Here is a 10159-nt window from a genome sequence, read left to right as displayed (position 1 = left end):
AGTCTCAAATCTGTGACTGTTGAACGAGTCGAGAACAAAATCATCAACAAATACAGAATATGAAATAAGTAGTTGTACACAATTAGTAAACCGTTGATGGCTGTAGTCATATAATCATTGAACGGTCATTTAGGAAACTGCTATTAAAGATAAGCACATTGCCCACGACTCTTTAAGGATATTTAGAATACTTGGTCGCCAGGTTCTGTCGTACGTCCTTCTGATGTTAAAGAAAATAGCGACGAGTTGCTGGCGGGACAAAAAGGAATTTTGGATAGCTGTTTCTAGTAATACTAAATGATCAATAGAATATCGTCCTTGGTAGAAACCACATTTTCCTCAAGATATCAGAATGTGTTTCTCTAAATACCAGGTGTCTTTGGTTCACCATCCTCTCCATCACTTTGCACAAAACGCTCGTCAAGGAGATAGGTCGGTAGTCTGAGGAACGTGCTTTGTTTCTACCAGGTTTAAGTAAGGGTACGACAATGGCTTCCGACCAGATGGGTGTGAAGACTTGCACGGAGAACAAACCATTATATGTACGCAGTAGTGATGAAGTGCCGAATTGGGAAGGTTTGAGAGCATACCGAGACGAATGTTATTCGGTCCAGGAGAGGTGTCACATGAGCTTTTTATTGGGTGTGACAACTCGTTGAATGTAAACAGAGCATTTAATTAGCCAACCGAATCAGCAGTTTTTAACGGTAATATTTGCATTCGTATCTTATATATCTGGAGATGACTTAAAAAAATTATTCTTCATGAATAAAGCCGAGGATAGACTGAGGGATCTGCAAAAAGTATGAAGTTTTCTCCACAATGTAGAGCTGGAAGTATTGCAAGAGATGGTGTCTACGTAATTCTTCCATGACTTTTTCTTAGTATGTATAAATATATACGACGACATACAGTCTAGCCTTGAGATACAAATTCAGATGTCCCTTTGTAGGTCTACGATTAAATTTACGCAATGCTTTCCGTCGTTTCCTAATCACGTTTAGACAATCATCATTCCATCAGGGAATAGAGGGATGTCTTGAATTTCCTAATTTTTGTAAAATGTATCTAATAGCATTCTCGAGAATCAGGTAGATAAAAGAGGTAAGTTGATGTAGGGCATCAGCACTATCATTATACTGTGATGGGAAGGCTTTATGTTACCTGTTCCAATTTGCTCTTTCAACAATCCATCCCCGCAGGGTTTTGTTCACCAAGCAGTTGGCACCAAAAGCACTGATAATTGGTTTGTGGTCGCTGCCGTGAAAGTCGTCACAAACGGACCAATTACAGTGAGGGGTGGTAAGCATAGGAAGAGGACAAAGTATGAGTCGATGACAACAAACGTGTATGATCCGTCATTCAGCAGACAGAGGTCCAAGTCCCCTATCACTCTGTTTATTATATTTCTTCAAGGAGAGCGGATTGCTGAGTTCCATTAAATTTAGTGGGCATTAAAGTCTTCTAATATTAACGATGGAGTTGAATTTGCACGAGGATATTTTGTATATCTAATGCATCAAACTCAGAGATCCATAAGAAGTATATTGCAGATGTGCAATTTGAATGGGACAGAGGTCTCTATGGCGACTGCAGGGATTTAGGTAGCTAGTGGGTATCTTTGTAGCTGATACCCTGTCCTGCATGTAGATAGCAACCCCACCACTTTCTCTACTGTCTACGAAGCAGTCGTATCTCTCACATAAATAGCCTCCAAGAGTTACTGTATCTTGTTGTACAAGGTGTGTTTCCTAGAAGGGCATTATTAAAGATTCATGTGCACATATCAATACCTTAACATCTTCAATCCAGGAAAGGAACACTCAAACATTTCACTGAATAGTGTTCATAAATTGAGGTAACTGTAGGTATATGTAGATACAGAATCACAGGTATATAAAAATTACTTAAAGGTAATTCTAATTTTCTGTTGTAAATAACACTGTACACATTATTTGTCGAATATTATATGGTTTTTCTTTCTTGTGTTTATAACTTTCATGAAGTGCTTTGCTCCTTTGGACACTATATCCCCTGCCATATCCTTGAAGAGACCTCAAGATGGTGGTGGGGATTTGGAAGCCTGGGAAGCCGGAGATACCGTACCACCAGGCGTCGATTTTTTGAGAGCTCTTTAAAGGGATCTTGCTGCGTAGGTAGTGCAATGGGGATTTTTATTTGGTGGTTAACAATTAAAGTGGTTTTCAGTAAACCAATGTTGGTCCATTAATTATAACCTTGTCTGTACATACACTTAGCTCTGGAATAGTTACTGTGAGCAAGGCAACTTGACCAGATAAAATCTAAACAAGTTGTTTTAATTCACTGCAGGTTAAACATTGTTTATTATCTGAATTTACAGTAGCTTGGCTTGTCAAAACAGCAGCAAAAGAAACAACTAAGTTCCAGATCAGTGTCTTTTTGTATGGCCGGGAAAGATAGTTTCTGCTTGGTACAAATTTTGAATATTGCGTTTTCTTCTTTCAAAGTTGGGCAATCTCACAAGTGAGCAGAATGTGATCACAATTAATACATTTTTCTTCTGCCTGACAGTCAGTATCTTTGTGGCCTTCTTTTGTACATCTAGCACATAATGTAGAGTTCACGTAAGAAGTTGTGGTATGGTCATACCTTTGACACTGGAAGTATCGCCATGGGTTAGGGATGAATGGTTGTACTATAACTAACAGGTATCCTACTTTCTCCAGTGGTATGGGAAGGTTGAATGTTAAAATAAAGGAGGTAATAGGATCTTCCATCCCACTCTGATGTTTTGTTATTCTCTTCACCTCTATAACATCTAGGGGATGAAGCTCTTTGGCAATTTTGCTAACGTACGTTGTGAAGGGAGCCACACCTTCCTGATTATTCCATAGAACTTCAAATCTGACATTTGTATCTTTCAGGTGTGATTTGTCACCATTTAAATTATTATTTACCTTGGGAAAATTATTGTCATCAGACAAAGCTGATTTTCACAAGACTAATATTCGTGGTTTTATCAGATGGACCACCAATAACATCATAGGATTTTTCTGTGGAGTACTAATTTTGGTTCCACGACTTACGGGGAAATACAGGACCACCTCTGCAAAGCCCACAGCTCTGCAACTGGGTTGCTCTAATACAACTGGGTTTGCTCAGGTGCCCAGAGGATATCGTTCAAGACTCACTATGTAGAGCCATCCACCCATCAGCATGATTGTTTCCACTTTGGGTTACGGTTGCATTTCATAAGATGTCACAACACCACCAAGTGTAAATATAAGAAGAAACGGTGTAGGATGTTGTGTAAAAATGCTTCTTGGTAGCTTAAGAATATTTCCAAAAACTATGTTAAAATGAAATAGTAAGTAAAAATGTTTTTATTTAACAGTTTCTAGTTTGAAAGATGGAATTGTTTTAGCTGTGAAATATTTTATCTATGGACAGGTTTCAGAGAATCCATTATAACTTGAATGATACGTTAAGTTAAATCAGTTTCTCTTTACAGAAACATATCACTCCAAATTAATAAACTGTCTTAGAATTATAAAAGATTACAATCTAATATATATAGTATATATACAGAAAATAATTTTCCTTTGCAGAATTAATTTTTAAAGCAACAACAGATTGATAAATTTCAATAAATAGTCATTCAAGGTTAGTAAAAATGTGCTCTTTGTAAACTGAGACACAGATTGACAACATAATTTATTTTATTTGTGTATACCTTACTAGGTATTAAAAGTGAAAGTTTTACTTATTCAAAAAGTTGGTAAACTATTTAAATATCTGAAGCAGGGGGTCCAACTGATTAAACACTACAAATATAGATAGAAATATTGGGGTACCTCATGTAAAAATGTAATTATAATTAAAGCTTAAGTAATATTAGTAAATAATTATTAAATATATTCTTTAAAAATGTGAACTATGTAAAAGTATCCAAAAATGAAAGGGATAAAACAATATTTTTGTTTTCAATCTTTTTTTTCAACTTTTAAATTTATTTCTGTTGTAAGTTTTTTGTATCAAGATCAATTCCACAGATGACAGATGTGCCATGAACATTGTTCACATTTTAATTACTATTTGAATATTTAGGTTTTTGTTGAGAATGGTAGATGGTAAAATACTTATTAATACACATAAACTAATAAACAATTCAATCAAACCTCAAACACTCCACATATAAGGTTAACAATAGGACATTATACTAATGGGTTATCTAAAATTTGGTTCTGGCTGTTAAAGTATTGTTCTCTCTCTCTTAATTTAATGGTGGAAGGGTATTGGTTCTGGTCATAGCAACACATTTATACATCATTCCGTTGTTGTCAGATAGAAATGCCACGCTCTCGGCAGCCAAAGTCATTGACTATCTACTGTGTGGAGAGAGTCTGTGTTATATTTAACTCTTCTACTTTTGCAAAGAATTTTTCACCAATAATATAAAACAATACTTTTAAGTACTACTACTGCCAGAAATTACACTAGTCTGTACATACAATTAGTATTTTTATATATTGTTGAACATAAATAATAGTTTTCAACAATCATTAGTTAACTGTTGGTTTTAGCAATTTTTGTTGTGCAACGACTTTGTTGTGTAACAGGAGGAGACCTGTTACTCACCATGTTTATGACAGGGCAGTTTTTGATTGGGGTGTAACAGTTCATAGTCAAGTGCGGGAAATGGTCTGCAGTGGGAGAGAGTTTTTTAAGAATGAATCAAAAAGTATTTTAGAAAAGAATGAACCCCTTAAATTTCTTTTCAAAATGTTGGAGAACATACTGCTGCTGCTCTTAAAATTAGTAACACTACAGTTTCCAATATTATTAAAGAGAAGTCTTTAACTGCGCAGAAAGGTTCATCCAAATTATCAATATGGGCAAACATCAACAGAGAGATTCTCCAGGAACTAACTGATTTAGATACTTTGCAGCTGATTCCATTCACCGACACATTTATTCTCAAAGAAAAAATATCCAACAACTAAGAAGATATTAGTTTCTCTTCGGGAGACCAAGTTATTTTACAGTAAATACTTGCCTTTATTAAAAGTACTGCGTAATATTGGCTTCGAGTATAAAAAAATTAATAGCAAGAAAATTTTATTTGGAAGAGGGGATATTGTCACTCATCGTAGATTTTTCTGAAGTAAATGAAGAATGTTAATTTTAATGAAATTATTTGGTTAGATGAAACTTGGGTTAATGTTAAACAAACCCAAAAGCATAGACTGATGAAACTCTTGATGGTACTATGCCTGTGCCTGATGGTCAAGATGCAAGATTAATTGTCTGTCATGCCAGAACAGTTGACAGGTTGTGAATGAGGTGCTATTAATGTTCAAATTAAAGAAAACAGATGACTACCATGAGGAAATGAATAATGAAACATTCACAAAATGGTTAAAAGAAATGCTTTTGAAAAAAGTAAAATCGAGTAGCATCATGGTAATAGATAATGTTTCATATCATTCGGTGCAATCGGATAAAGCACCAACTAACGCTAATTGGAAACATGAGTTGATTGACTGGCTAGTTTCCCATGGGTCAAAGCAGACCATTCAATGATCAAAGAATAACTTTTGAAAATTGTTCAGGAAAAAATCTTTAACACATCTATGAAATACAAAAGAAGCAGTCTATACAGTTATGCAAGTGTCTCCTTATCATTGTCACTTCAATGCTAATGAAATTGTGTGAAGTCACACATCAAACGATATGTAAAAAATAATATCATCCGTCATTGTAAAAGTTTTCAATGACGGAAACAGAAGAAATTAGTATAACGAATAAATAGTGTGCAAGACTGGAGAAAAGTGGTAACACATATTAAAGGAATTATACATGAAGCCATAGAATGAGAAACTCCCTTGGATGTCGACAATTTAATTATAAATTTAGAAGAATCATCTGGTTCATCTTCCAGTTCCGTTACCGGTTTTGAAGATGACGAAATGGACAGGATCAACCACTTTTTGATGAACAGCGCCATATTATTTGTAATAATTATTTTTCTTGTATGGTAGTTGTTTTCGCCAGTTTAAATAATATATAAAATAAATAAATTGTAGCCTAGTGTAAATAATTTCAAAAAATAAAAAATTACAATGAAATACAACAGGCCTACAATAAAAAAATAAAAAATACCAAAAAAGTTAAATTAAAAATGATATTTCAGGAAACAGCTAAACACTTACTTTTCAGAGAAACAGAAGGTCAGATAAGTTTGGCAACATTCAACACCTCACTTTCCTTGTGAGAGCCGCATGTGGTTATGATACATTAACCGCCAGAACTCTCAATAACATCAGTATATCTAAAATAAGTAGAGAATTTTTAGGCTTAATTCCTGATAAGAAGTTGAAGTAGAATTTGCATGCTGATTATCATTCAACAAGGGCAAGTTTCATGGAATTTAGTACAATTACTCTTAAATCTGTGTGACAACGCTAATCTGAAAACAGGTTTATTTTGCTTAAAATACATCCACTTATTAACTAAAAGATAACTTTTGTGGGGACAACAATCAAAATGTTGAAACAATACTGAAATTACAAAATAGGGCTGTTAGAATAATTGGTAAGTTAAGGGAAAAATTGATTGTAACGAACAATTCAAAGAATAAAAATCATGACTTACATCTTGTGTTATACAAGATGTAAAATTCATTACAAAATTAATTTGTAAATATTAAAATGTAGTCTATGGAAAGTTTTAATTGACAAAGCATTTTATACTACTAATGAATATGATTTTGAGTAGTAAAAAAATTAAATTTTAAGTGAAGTTTAGATCTTACAAGCTTTCAAGTCCTGAAAATAAATTAGATATCATAATATGAATGAAATACCTGCACCTGTGTTTATGTTTCATCTGTAACAGATAAACATGTGTAGCTTAAATGGTATACTTAACGATGAAACCTGAACAATTTCCATGTTCTGCAATATGGTATTAATATTGCCACATTATGTATTACATTATTAAAGTAAATTTTTAAAAGATTTTATATTATTAACATTTATTAATTATATATATAAATTTAATATATAGTAACACCATGTTATGGTAATCTATAATAATTTTTACAAATATAGAACCTTTTTTTATTAATTAATAAAGTAGCATAATACGTATAAATTAAGAGTATACTAAAACAAATTTCTTGTTTGATAATACTTTGTAAACTAAAGAAATGATTATTTTGATTTAAAAAAAATAAATGAAAAGGTATTGACATAATATTAAAAAAAAGACAAAAATGAATTTGGCATTATTAATATACATTTTCCTTTTATGACCCAAAAAGAGTTGAAAGATAATAACTCAATAAGAAATGAATAAAAGTATTTTCAGCATATTTAAAAAAATAATATTAGAATTAATGTACTTAAACATACATAACTAAGATATATTAGAATTAATGAACGAGCATAAAAATATGTCAAAGTTTAAATATGATAAATACCAGGAAATTTACAGACAGTTAGTTAATAAAATTAAGAAAAGGTGCAAAAAACAAAGGAAAATTGCTGATACAGAAAAAAAAAGATTATTGGGAAGGTAGATGGAGGTTACAGAAAAAACAACAGGAAAAACTTTAAAAGTTAATGAAGCAGAAAAAAAAAGTTAATGAAGCCAAAATATAAAGTGGGAATACTATTTTTCACCAGAATTTAACAAAGCTTTTAAAGACTTAAGAAATAAGATAGTAAAGGTAGATGGTATATTATCAGAAGCACTGTCTAGCTTAAGAGAAGTAGCTCTTAATAAACTAGACAAATTGCATGTAGAGTTTATATGAATGAAGAAGTTTCCATAGATTTAAAAAAAATGTCACCACAATAAAGAATGCAAAAATTCCACACTTCAAAAATAATCACTAGGATAATTTACTGGTGAATAAAATTTGTAGTGGAAGATATTGAGAAGATTCACATATTAAGACAAGCACATTAGGTTAGTTAATTTGATAACATACAGAAGCGTAGAAGATATGAATTTATGAAATAGAGAGATGAGGATGTAAGATTAGTTAAAATTAAAGATAGCTTAGGTTAATAATTAAAGATAGATTAGGTTAAAGCTAAAAGATTGGCAAAAAAACAAAAAGGAATTAAGAGTAGTATAAACTAGGCAAATGATAGATTAAATTAAACTACTTATAAAATTAAATAAAATGATTCTCATTAAACTAATTTTGCTTCAAAAATATAAAACATATTCAAAATAGATAATATTTACTTTGACAATAAAACGTAAATACTGAACACCAAAAATATATAAGAATATTATTTTTTTTTAAAACTGTAATAATGTGAACTGAAATTTATATAGCTAATTTTATTTATATAGTTGAAAAATTTCATAAAAAATGTAGATTAAAAAAAAATAATAACACAAACAGTTAATTTATTTTCATTTTCAAATATTCATTTTACCAGGACAATAAATTAATAATAATTATTCATTACATAAATTTAATCATTATTTATTTATTAAATATAGTAAATAGGTATACATATATACTACAAATGAACTATGTAAAATGTTAATTGAACACAATATTATCATATTTGGTGTATTATTACGTTAAATAATATTCTTTTATTGTTAAAATATTTTCCTAAAAGTTTTAACTCATTTATCATATTTTCCAAAGCATTTGAAGAACTACATTAGAAATTGAACATATTGTGTTTCATTTGAACTTCTTTTTTTATAACTATTACATCATGTTTTATATATGTATATATTTTTTATGGAAGTATAATCAATAAAAAAAATAATAAAACCAACTTATATAGAAATTTTTTAAATTAAAAGATATATATATATGTATATATATTTTCTATGTATATATATATATATATATATATATTTATACATAGAAAATCTTGTGATTGGAGCACTTTTTTAAATCATAATATATAAATTAAAACCGAAATAAAAAAGGTGTGACATGGTTTCATTAACTGTATTATTTGCATTTTTTTCTACATTATATAAACTGAATGTAAGAAGAAGTAAATTCTCAGTTTAAAATTGACAAAAATGATTCAGTTTTTTAAATATAAGTCAGTATTTTCTCCTACTGTTAAATATCCAAACATTGTACAGTGATGTGCACATACAAGCATTTATAGCTCAACTGTTTAGCTTTTAGAGCATTATAAAGATGATTTTTATAAATTTATTTAGACACCAGGTAATAACACATTCACATCAATGACTATATGCTGTTGTCGTACCAGTAACAAGAAATTGAATCAAACTATGTGAAAGACATAAAAAAATAATAAATAACTAATGAACTTCAATACTTGGGCATGCATGTATACCTTTACCAAACAATTTTTAAATATACAAATAATAATCAACAAATCAAACACCAAAAACATCAATTAAGTCATGAAAATGAAACACATTACAACAAAAAAAGAAAACTCTTCACTTTATATTATTTATTACTTAAATTAATGCTATAATGTATTTAATACAAGTAATATTCAAACTACCATCACAACCATAAGCATTAAGCAACAATAGAATTAGAAAATATGCTTTTACGTGCTAATTTTCTTTGTTGCTGTTTTTCATGTATTTTATAAATTCTTTAACATATAATTTTCTAAAATTTTCTTAAAATGGTAATTAATTATAATAAATGTTCTTAATTAAAAGAATAACCAACAAAGTAATATCCATTTATTAATAGTTCTATCATTAAAATAATACCTAATAAACATCATATTTATATATATGTTTAGTGGCAGAAAAGTAGATATACAGTTGTTCCTTGTATGTTACTCTTTATCAGTTGATATAAAATCATTGTGAATATTTTCTATAACACACACAGATATGCATTTCTAATCATTGTTTATTTCTCTATTGTTTATGTCATTATGTTTCCTAAGATATCATGGCTGGTAATTTAACCAAATCATGGAATGAAAATGGATTTTGTAACTGTACTGGAAGACAAAGAATTGAGGTTTGAGTGAAATGGCATGAAAACTTTTATAAACCTCCATCATTTAGACTAACCATTTACAAAATGTATCACCTTCTGATGATCTTGATCATCATTCACAATTATGGATGATACAAAATGTCCCTTCAAATGGAAGATACAAATATACTAAATAAATTACAAGGA

Source organism: Lycorma delicatula, chromosome 1 (assembly GCF_047948215.1).
Source record: "Lycorma delicatula isolate Av1 chromosome 1, ASM4794821v1, whole genome shotgun sequence".
In the NCBI taxonomy this organism is placed as follows: Eukaryota; Metazoa; Arthropoda; class Insecta; order Hemiptera; family Fulgoridae; genus Lycorma; species Lycorma delicatula.
The sequence above is the reverse complement of the archived record's forward strand: the minus strand, read 5'-3'. Positions refer to the sequence as shown.